This window comes from Panthera uncia, chromosome C2 (assembly GCF_023721935.1).
Source record: "Panthera uncia isolate 11264 chromosome C2, Puncia_PCG_1.0, whole genome shotgun sequence".
NCBI lineage: Eukaryota > Metazoa > Chordata > Mammalia > Carnivora > Felidae > Panthera > Panthera uncia.
The window spans coordinates 120,735,251-120,747,113 of record NC_064810.1 but is presented as its reverse complement, the minus strand read 5'-3'; positions in this window follow the sequence as shown (position 1 = coordinate 120,747,113).

Genomic DNA, 11,863 nt, shown 5'->3' with positions numbered 1-11,863 from the left:
TACTCAATGGCATGAAATGTTGCAAGACATGACGTCAGGTGGCATGGTCTCAGATATATGGGAGTGACAACAGAAAGGTGGTAACTTCTTGCTTAGGTACCATACTGCAGGGAAGTTTATGTCCCCACTGCTGCCTCTGCAGGCCCAGAACCCCAAGTTTGCTTTTCGGATCTGGTCCATCAGCCTCGGAGAGCCACAGCTGCACCTGCGTCTCCAAGATGGTGCGGAGTCTGGCCATTGCCTTCCAGGTCCACTGAGATTTACCCTGCCTGGCAGGTCCAGAGCAGCGCTCACGCTCTCCAGCTCTCGCGTGTGCCTGGCGCCCTCCCCAGACCAGGCAGTACGAAGCGTCCAGATGCCTGGCCAAGGGCAGGACCCGCAGCACACGCGCCAGCCCCGCCACACGTATGTCAATTCCAAGGGCGTGGCAGGGCAGAATCCCCTGCGCCCCAACAGACGACTCGCAGGCTCCAGTGACCACTTTCTGAGGGGGCCTGCCATCCCCTGAGACAGTTATTTGGGGAGACGGAACGGGGGCGCAGGCGGCCCGGCTCCGCGCACCCGCCCGCCGCGGTCCTCCGGGAGCCGAGTCCTGCCTGGAGCACCAGCGCCCAGGAGGGTGAGGACGCTGGAGGAAAGTTGGGGGTCGGAGCCGCGGAGCCGGGAGCGCGGAAGCCGGGCCGGTGTCCGCGTCTCATGAATATGCAGGAGCCACCTCCCTCCCTCCGTGACGTCACGGGCCGTCCCGGGGTGAGCGCCGGAGCCGCTCCGGGTCCGCGCCAGTGAGCGCGGCTGCTGGCGGTGAGCGAGCGAGCGGCGCGGCGGCGGGCAGCTGAGGCCGAGCGCGGCGGCGTCCGAAGCGCACCCAGCAGGCAAAGCGAGGCGGCCGCGGCCCGGCGGGCGCCGGAAGGCGAGAGCCGGTGCGGGCAGCAGGCGGCAGCGGCAGCTCGGCGGCGGCGGCGAGGATGTTGACCGGGAGGCTGTGCTGGGTGCCGCTCCTGCTGGCGCTGGGCGTGGGGAGCGGCAGCGGCGGCGGAGGGGGCAGCCGGCGGCGCCGCCTCCTCGCGGCTAAAGGTGGGTGCTGGGGAAGTTTCCTCCTCTCGGAGGAGGGAGGCAGGGCGGTCTGACGGGTGCAAGCGCGGGGACCCGGGCTCATGCTAGATTTGCACGCCCTCCCTTGCTGCAGCTAACCCCGGCTTCTTGCGCCCGGGATCCCCGAAGTGAGCTCCCTGCACCCCGAGAGGCTCCACTTGCAGACGCCGGCCCAGCCCTGGGCGGGGTCCAGGGACCGAGAAGAAGGGGAGGTCAGCGAGGTCGGGACAACTTTGGGGACTGTCTGTGGCGGGGTGGGCGCGTAGTGCGGGCGTCGCGGGCCCTAGCCCACGGACAGCTTGAGCAGGGCGCGGGCGCCGGGAGAAGGGGCAGTTGCCTGCTCTCGCCCTGAGGGAGGGCATCGGCGGGGGTGCCTTCAAAGGAGGGAGCGGAGTGTCTCTCCAGCTCAGAGGTGGGTGGAAACTTGTAGGCTCCAGGGAAGGCCCTCCGGCTCGCCCCAGATTCCCCCAGGGCGTCTGTGACTCTCCTGGGAACGCGCGCCCTCCGGGTGGGCCGTGGAGTCCGGAAGAAGTGCAGGATGTGACGCCCCCCACAGCCTCTCCGACTCGACTCCGCTCGGGCTGGAGCCGGCCGAGGTGCCCACCCGGTGCAGTGGGAGATCCTGACCTCCCCGCTGCTCCCTCCCAGACGGAAGCAGGGTCTGGGTAAACGCCCGGCGCTGTTAGAAGACTGTAGGCTGGCGAGCAGGGCGTACTTTGACAGCTGTCTTGGTGCGTGGAGATAGCGCTGGGTTGGGGACGACCAGAGGGCGGATCTGAAAGAGAAGGTCACGTGCGGGCAGGACCGTGAGGGGAGGGGCGAGGGGAGAGCGGAGAGGGAGCTGGGTGGCGGTGGGCTCTGGGGAGGTGGTGGGAGATCTGGGCTGGAGCGCCCAGCTTAATGATAACTTGTTGATTCTTAGCGCTGTTGACGAGGAGGGTGTGCGCTTGGCTTGGGGGCTGTGGCCAAATTTGTCAGGTAACGAGGAGGGGGGCAACGTGGTCCCTGGAATCTTGTCTGACCATCATCAGGGGGCGGAACGGTTTGCACCTGTAGATAAACAGGCTATTAGAGGCAACCTGATTTGCAAGCTGGCTTTGAACTAGAGCTTACCAGTGGCTCAGGGAGGGAATGTATATCAGGTTTAATTACTCTTGGAGGGTGAAGAGAGTGAGAGGTAGACGGTTTGCCGCCTCTGGACCTCGGGGATGCTTCTCCCACAACTTGTGAGCGATATATTTGAGAATAGAGTTTCTGCTTATTCTCTAACCTTACATTTTTGGTGACATGGTTTTGAAACTATAATCAGACATGCTGGGTTTTTTGTTTGTTTGTTTGTTTGTTTGTTTTCAGCCCCCTCGTGTATCCTTGAGAAGCAGTTTCTTTTTGGGGAAGACAAGGAAAAACTCATTATGAAAATTTCTCAAAGTGTGGTAAAGGAGTCGCTGATAGGAATCATTCTGACAGACTGTTGTTTTGGTAAAAACAAGGAGCTTCCAAACCTTTTGCCCTCCTTCCCTCATATAGGCACTTTGTTTTAAACAGGCAAATGACATGTTTTTGAAGATTTTTCATCATTTTGTAGCAGAGCAAATGGTATATTTATAAGCAGATGTCTGCAAACGGGGGAGCTCGCAGCAAGTAAGGAAAAGGGAAAAGCTTGTTTTGGTAGAGGACGAGGTATGCTCTTGCATTGTGGAGTTCTCAGGTCAGAATAGAAAGCTTTGCAGAGATAAGAGAGAAAGATGAAAAGGAAAAAAAAAAATCCAGACTCCCAGTGATTCACGTGTATGTGTATAATTATGTGCATTTGAACCAATACTTTTCATCTTCCTCACTTAGAACATATTCATTTGGCGGTGAAAACAAGTCATTTGTCTTTCCGCTGTAAAAAGTTGATTGGCCCTGGAGGGGTCAGGGTTGCTGTGCGAATCCCCCTTCTTCCTTCTTTCCTGTTCCAGCCACTGGGGGGCTGCAAAGAGCGCTGTTAGCTGCCTCTTTTTTTTTTTTTTTTTTTTTTTAAAGACAAATGTGTAATAGTTGATCAAAACAGAGACATTTATTATGACACGTTAGTTGTTATTTACAGGACTGACTTTCCTTATTACAATGCACTTGTATTTTATGTTTCCAAATCTCACAGATTCTCTGAAGAACATGTGAGACAATAAAGGTATGCTTCCTACTGCCAGTGATGTTGCTGTTTTTAAGGTTCTTATCATTATTACTCCCATCATTGAAAAAGAGAAAAGTCAGGAAGATGTGAAGAAGATGGAACAAAAAATAGCTTTCTTCCTGAATACAATTCTGTATTCATGTGTAGAAGAAAATTGGGAGCATGGCATCACGCTGCCTGGCAGAGTTGAACGCACCCTCTGGACAACTGTCTGGAAGCACGCCTTCCCAGCTTTGGGCTCCTGTAAGATGTTGTGTCTGTGTGCACAGCTCATTTTGCCTTTGCGTTCCTTGCTTCTTGCTGCAGAGAATCGAGGAGCTAATTCTCTACAACTATTTGGGTTTTTCACCAAATCACTCAACTTTCAGTGCAAACGTATTCCTGATTTCTGAATTAATCCAGTGGCCAGGCAGTTATTATAACTGGTTCCCTTTACCTTTCTATATCTTGGCTATTCAAAAAAGATGAACACTTCTTAGATTCCTTGAAAAGGCCAGATTCCATTCATCCTGAATTGGCTATGGTTACTGGACTGGGATATGCTCATGGAGCCTCTGGATTATGTCTTCCGACTAGAAGATCACTTTCCTTAGCCTAATTCCTTCTGTTACTCATCACACAGGCTTAGACATGGCCTCCTCTAGGAACCTTTCCCGACTGGTCTCCCAGGCTGGTCACCCCCAGAAAACTGTGGCTGTCCCTCTAGCAGGCCTGGGCTCCTTGTCTGGCCCCAGCTCTGCTCTGTGAGCCCTGAGGGCTGGAATCTCCTCCTGACTCTCCCTGTATCTCTAGGGCCATGCTGCTGTCTCCAGGTATAAGTGAGCCATCAGTAGGGATGGGTTAGTGACTATACCTGTTTGCAATTAAAGTGCTATTGTTTCTTGATTGAGATGTTTTAGATGTTTTCTCCTCTCCTATATAAAGTGAAAGTTGGGCTTAGAGAAACCTGGGTTCCAATTCTGGTCCTACTGCTTCCTAGCTAGATAATTCAGGGTAAATTTTCCTTATCTATAAAATAGGGATAAAAAAATCTACCTTGCACAGTGGTTGTCAGGAGAGGGCTTGGAAATCATTTAGTTCATGGCATGTAAACGGCACTAAATACACAGTGACTAATTATTTGTCACTTAAACACTAGGTTCTGACGTCTGAGGTTTGGTGAAATCCCCTTTTTGACCTCTTGACAATTCATTAGCTTTGTTCATATCTTCTCTCAGCTCAACTTTGTTCTGTGTTTGTGTGTGTGTATGTGTGTGTGTGAATTGTGTGTGTGGAAATACTGTATATAAATATAAGTGCACATTCATACACATTTGGCTTCAATTGTGAGAACATTTACCACTTTCACTAGTCTCTGGATGCCTTCGAGGCCAGGGACCCCTTCTCATTCATCTCAAAAGCCCTGACACTTAATGCAGGGCCAGCCCAGAGTAAGGACTCAGCAATGTGTGCTTTATAAATAAATAAACATATCTCCATGGGCCGGCTCTGAAGGTGTGGGGGTTCTGGTCTGTGGAGGAAGAGCTTCTGTGGTTGATTTGGACTGTTAGGAGAGTTCCCTGCCCTGTCAGCACTTTCTTCCCAGGTGTGCTGTTCCAGGAAGCAGAGAAGCGTTCTTGTTTTGCCTAAGGCAACCTCTCTGATGATGCATATTTACATGGAAGGAGGTAACCAAAGGTATGATAACCAAATGGCAGCTTGAAACAGATTATTTGTATTATTTGTTGTCTGGCCCACCACTAACTGGACCCTGTGGAAATGTTTCCATTGGCGTGATAAATTTGAGATGGACCAAGAGAGGACTGGATCGGGAGAAGGCTGCTGAGCTCCAAGACACATACAAAGTAGGAGAACAGAGGGTCACCATCTTAACCAGTTGGGGCTGCCATAACAAAAATCCTGTAGACTGGGTGGTTTATAAGCAACAGCAATTTATCTCTCACGGTCTGGAGCCTGGAAGTTGCTCTCAGGGTGCCCTCAGGGTCAGGTTCTGGTGAGAGCCCTTCCAGGTTGCAGATGGTGGACTTCTCATTGTACTCCACAGGGTAGATGGCAGAGAGAGGAAGCAAGCTTTCTCCTGACTTTTACAAGAGCACTATTCCTATTCTTTCGAGCTCCACCCGCATGACCTCATCTAACCCCTTTCATCTCCCAAAGGCCCCACTTCATAATGCCAATACGTTTGGGGTTGCGTTTCAACACATGAATCTTGGTGGGGGTGGGGGCAAACATGCATCTGTAACAGTTGTGCTATGAGCTTTGTGGGAGCATCAGGCAGAAGGCAGGGGGGACACTGGTCTGAGAAGGATGCCTTGGGTGAGAGGCCACTGTAAATATGCATGGGCCCTGTTCTTTAGCCTTACCAGCCAGTAGCTACTCCTCAGTCTTCTGTTATTCTCTGTGAGGGGAACAAAAAGATAAAGCAAGTTCCAGATATCAAAGTGTTCACACTCTGTTTAGGGCAAACATCACACATGACATGAACTATTGGAGAACTTCATAGCTGACAGGAAAAGGGTAGATTGTGCACTACAGACATCAGGAAAATCTTGGAGGAAAGGAAGAAATTGGCAAGGATGGGAGAAGTCAGGAAAGATTTATGGAGCAAATGAAAGGAGTTTTGATGGGTGAGTAGGCACTGGGTAAGCAGATAGGAAAGGGCAGGGCAGTGAATGCAGGGTGGTAAGAATGCACATGATTGGTACACAGGCAGGAGTGAAGAGGGAGCTCAGCCATGGCCAAATACATTTCTGCATAATGTTACAGAGCTAATAAAAGAGTGAATGTTTATTGAATGCACACTATGTGCCAGGCACTATTTTTAGCATTTCACATGTCTGTTGGTTTGTTCTTAACCCTAATCCTATGATGCAGGTAGAATTACTGTCCCATCTTATCAGAGGAGAAAATTGAGGCCCAGAGAAGTGAAGTAACTTGCCCAAGGTCTCACAGCTTGTAGTCTGTGGAACTGAGATTTGAGCCCAGAACAGTGTCATTGACATGGATTTCCCATATCACCCAGGCTTACCTACCAGCATGATATGTCTGCTCTGGGGAGGGGTCTGAGTGAGGTCAGGGAGGCTCTTGATTCCCTGAAAAGGCATCTCCTCAGTGTCTGAGAACATTTGGGTATCACTACAAATTGCTGAAAGAGTCAGTTTCTCTGGAAGCCTCATTCTCTGATTCACTTCTCCATGAGGAGTAAGCATAGCTTCTGTCTTCTGGTCCAGGCAGCTTGAAGCCTTCCTCACCTCCTGTCATGCTTGACCTCAAGCAGAGAAGGTAGCTGTCTGCATTGCATGGTCTGAGATGTGCTTGTCAGGGTCTCCTGCCTTAGGAAGAGCTCCCTGGCTGGTCTTTCGTTTGGGTTAAGCATGGCCCTCTTCTGAATCCTTTTGTAAGCATGCAGGGTGAATAAAGGATACCACAAACACTTTGAAGTATATTAGATATACTTGAAGGCTGGACACTGGGGAGAAGGAGGGAGGATGCTGAAGAGTGGGTGTGGCAAAGGTGGGAGATGGTATAGATGGAGTAGCAGGTACCTGACTACTCATAAGGCCTCCTTTTCTTCTAATGTCATGGGATGATTATATGTGTCAATTGTTCTTTTCATAAATACCCATTTTATAAGGTTAATAAAGGAACCCCACGGGGCATGCAGCAACAGAGCCACCAGAAAGCAGACCAAGGGGACTTCCAGCTTGTGATTGGCTATGATCCAGCACCAGAGAGCCAGGTGATGTCACTCAGAGCCCACTTCTGCCTCTTCCTAGTGGTTTTCTAATCCTTGGAACAGGCACTTGTTCTTAGGCATTCTCAGGACCTTGCCTGTCTCCAGCTCAGTGCCGTCTGCTTACATCAGTCCTCCAGGGGTATCTCTGGCCCTGACCAATTTTCCTTGTAGCTCATCTTGAGCCTCACTCTGAGACTCACTCATTGTCTGCCCCCACTCTAGGATGTTCTGGGGTACCACCAGCCCCATGTATGCCCAAGCTTTCCCTCCAGGAATCTGCTGCTTACTCAGTGGCCTCCATTTGGGTAAAGGATACCTCTGTGCACTCACCCAAGTCAGAGCCCCAGGAATCCTCCAGCATGCTTCGCTCTCCTCCTCCACCACACCCCATCCTTCATCGTGTCCAGTTGATTCTTCTCATAAAGATCTAGAACCTTCCACATCTCCCCATGCCCATTGCTACTGCCTTATTCAGCAAGTTTTGCATATGGAAGTGCTAAATTTTAATTTGGCCCCCTCCTCACCCCTTCCCTCACACTGCTGTCAGGATGGGTGATACCAACTCCAGTCCCACCAAGCCTGCAAGAAATTCCATCCCAGTCATCATGAATCCATCCTTCACTATCCATGCTAGGGGCCGGTAGGGTCCCTGGTAGGTTTTGAGAATAGCTTCACACTCTTGGAATTGCTTCAAGTTTTTGTCTCTTGCAGGCTACCACTTGTGATGTCCACTGTCTGGACAGCATGGCCCCTTGATGTCGCCAGCTCTCTACTTCCACAGGTAGCAGAATCTTTGCTACCACTGGGGCTCCAGCACTGGAAATCCAATTCCTATAACACGATTTGCAGCCATTGAACTGGGGTGGGAGAGGGTGCTGTAGGGATAGGAGAGAAGAGTAGGAGACCAGTTCCTATTCTGAAGGAAACCAGTCCTTTTCCCAGGTCTGCCTCTTCCATCCCTACCATAACCCCTTCTAGCAGCTCAGATATTCTTAGAACAAAAGCTAGGACAGGAAGTGTCTGTGGAAAACTTATGCCTACACTCTTGCAACCCAAGCCGCCTCTCAAGTGAGGATTCATGAGGGCCCAGTTGCCTTCTGAGAACAGGGAGCCTCACTCCTGATGATGGTTGCTCTCAAGATAGTTCTAAGCTCTTCAGTCTCGCATCAAAGTTTATGGTTTTTCCCCTCACTTCTCATCTGGCCTCCTCTCAGGAACTTTCCAGAAACTTCCAGCCATCAAATACAAACGTCTAACAAGAGCTTACTGTGTTTCAGGCAGAGATCTGGGTGCTTTATAGATATTAATACTCCTTCAGCCCTCTAGCCACTCAATCAGATATGTGCTTTTATTATCCGCACTTTAAAGGTGAGAAAACCAAGGCCAGGAAGGTTAAGCTACTTACCCAGTTCACCCAACTAGTAAAACAGTAAAACTGGGAATTGAATCCACCACGTCTAGTTTCAGAGTCTGCCCTCTCCTCTCTTGTGTCAGTGATTCTCAGCACCCAGTGTTGAGTGGGTTGAGAACCACTTAGGACAATTGTTAAATAACACCGATGCCTGGAACCCACCTCCAGAGATTAGGCTAGAATCTGGGATTTCCTTTAAAGTTCTCAGGTATTTCTGATGCTCAGCCAAAGCTGAGAAACACTCCCATTGGCTGCTAACAGTTTCACCAAGGAACGCTTTGTTTCTTTACATGGGTTGCAAGGCTGCTTCCAGGTGGAGGCCTTGTTCCTCCATATTTTACCACTTTTAGTTTCCCCCATCAAAGTGCCTGTTGGCTTCCTACATCCCTAGGCAGACTGGGAGCCCCTCAAGGGGCAAGCGTCCTGGCCATGTCTTTGTGCCCAGTGGCCAGCACTGTCCAAGGTCCATAGTGAATGCTGAGTGTGGAGGGAGCCGGGAGTGTGTGCCAGGGTGATGCCACCCATGCTGGCTGCGAGGCCCTGAGGGCTCTGCCCTTGCAAATTTCTCCTGCTGAGTGCCCCTTCCTGCTCTAGGTCACTGGTAGGAACTGCTCATCAGGCCTCTCCCCTTTAGTTATCTATCTTTCCAAACCAATTAACAGCACTCACTTTGTAAAAGTTGAAAACACTCAGCTCTATAGATGAGTCGGGAGAACATTAACCACAGCAAAACGTATGAGGGTGTCAAGTCCTGCAGATGCCGTTGGAATTCTCACTGAGAAAGGCTATAAACGCCATTCTCATTGCTTCTAAAAATGCCTAATTGGCTGAAATTTGACTTAAATTTTGCTGATTAAAAAAAAACACACATCATTTTTGTGACTTCTGCTTTGCTTTCCCATGATGTCTCTTGTAGTATATAGTTAAATCTGCAGTCTTCTAACAAGTCTGACAGGGGTCACTGTAGAGAATGAAGGAAAGCTTTGTGACCTGGACCCACTGATGAGTGCGAGGCTGGGGGGCAAATCACTCACCCCTTTGGGGTCTGCTTGAGTAGGCCCTCCTCTGCACAAAAAGTTCTGAGTATCCACATGGAAGTGGATCACAAAAGAAGGTGATTGGATCTAAGAAATTTGTTTTGAGACTTGGGGACTCTCCCAAACAAAACCCTGCGTCTTTCTCTTTTTACACTGCCTTACCTCTTTAGTTAAGTATATTTTCAGGAGAAGTTTGAATTTAGTGTTAAGTCCCTTCCCAGCTCTTTGATGTACAGCCTGCATATGTCACACAGCTGGTGGTCACCATGGTTACCCAGGAATGCAGCAGCTGCAGGTGCATAAATTTTCAGGGAAGAACCAGTCAAAACTGTTAATATTATGTCAAGCTGATGTGTCATTTTCCAATTTGCATGGATAACTGCATTGCAGCAAATTAATTAAAACAGATAAGTGTTAATCTAATGCATGTCTCCTGTAATTAATGAAATATAGCCATTACAGGGGTGTTTGATTTATGATTTTAATTTATAAAATGCTGAATTCTCCTATAAAGTTAGATATAGTAATAGGAGAAGCTGACCCATATATAGCATTAGGAAAAATAATCACATTTCTATAAATTAATCACTCTCTAAAAGGATATAGTTCATTAACACCATGAACTGAAAGTGTTAGATGTAAATTAGATTAACCTTTTTAGTGACACTTCCATTTATATTGCGTATTCTCTTCAAACCCAAAGCACTTTACATATATTAATTCAATTAACCCTCCCCAGACCCTTGTTAAGTAAGTACATATATCAAAGTTGGAAGGGAGGAGAAATGAAACCCTTCAAAGATATTGAAATCCTGGTCTTAGGATGCATTATTTATGATTTCCTCTGCAGAAGTACAGTTTATCCTGGACTTATGGAGCTTGAGAACGTGGGTGGGTATACAGGCTCACTCTCTGGGCTGCCACAAAACACTTAGCATGTCGCTCTGTCCCTGAAGCCAGAGACACTTCTCCCTGATGCTCAGGCCACATGCTCAAAGGAAACTTCTATGTATTTCATCAAAGGTACCCCAGTGACCCTGGGTTTGGCTGCGAACAGGGCATCTCCAAGTAGGTGTGGGTGATGAGAACTTAGTACTCCACTGAGGCATCCATTGGGTCATCTTCCTCTGGGTTGGGTTGTCCCACAACCCCCACCCTTGACCTAGACACTGAGGATGGGGCAGAGAACAAGACCTTGGGATGTGAATGGGAGAAGAAACAATGAGTGACCTGGAAATTGAGTTTACCCTTTCATCTGGGGTCTCTCTTCAGGACTGCCTGGGTAGGTGGTAGAGACAGATGTCCCCTCACTTGCTGGGAGAGAGCTCAAGGCCCTGAGAGAGGAAAGATTTGTTCCCTGTCTAGCTGAAAGATGAACGTTTCCTGAGTGAGGATCTGGGTCTTCTGCTGCAGCTTGTCACCAGGAATGTCCCATCAACATGGGGGCCATGCCTATGTGCAACACTTACTGTCTTTGCTCCAGTCCTGAAGGCAGGCACACAGGGGAGAGGACAGGGAAGGGGGCTTGCATTAGGCAAGCTTACGGAGCATGAGGGATGGAGACTCTAAGCATTTGCTTGGCTTGATTGAATGGTTGTTTGAGGTTCTGAACGTTTATTTTTCCAGCTCTTTCTGCTTCAAGTTCTCAAATCACAGGTGCTCTTTTAGGGGCAGATTCTCCCTATATTCCACACACCAGACCCTTTTGAAATGCAGCTCATGTCAGGCAACAGCCTGCCCTGTAGCTAGTGGTTCCAAACCTACCATGGGCAACGTTAACCTGAAGGGATGAATCACTAATGGTTAGACGTGAAATAGAGTGGAGAACAAGTTTGGAGTATGGGAGATTCTTTTTCTTGCCACTGGAGTTGGAAAATCACTTACTCTGGTCCTTCAGGCTCACATGCAAGGGAAAATTAAGCCCACACAGTCCTAGAATCTCAGCTCATTGTTCTCTGCCAGCACTTCTTGGCACGTAACTCTTTACTGCAAAGTGCCCCAGCTTCTTCCCTCCAGACCCTGTCTGGGAGGGGTGAAGAATCAGGACTAAGAGCCAAGAGCTGAAAGACAAGCCCCCACTCAGAAATACATGAAACTCTGGGCAATGAAAGAAGTATTGACTTTGTATTTTAAGAGACTTCCCTCTCTCCTTCCCTCTCTCCTTCCCTCCTTCTTCTCTTCCCTCCTTCCTTCCCTCCTTCTTCCCTTCCCTCCTGCCTTCACTCCTTCCCTCCTTGCTTCCCTCCTTCTTCCCTTCCCTCCCCTCCCCTCCCTTCCCCTTAGTCCCTTCCTTCCTTCCTTCACTACCTGTTTCCCTCCCTCCCTCCTTTCTTTCACTTTTTGGTGTTGTTTTTATTTTGCTTGTTTTTGTTTGTGGGAGATGGATGGTCATTTGGAGTAGGAGAGGAGGC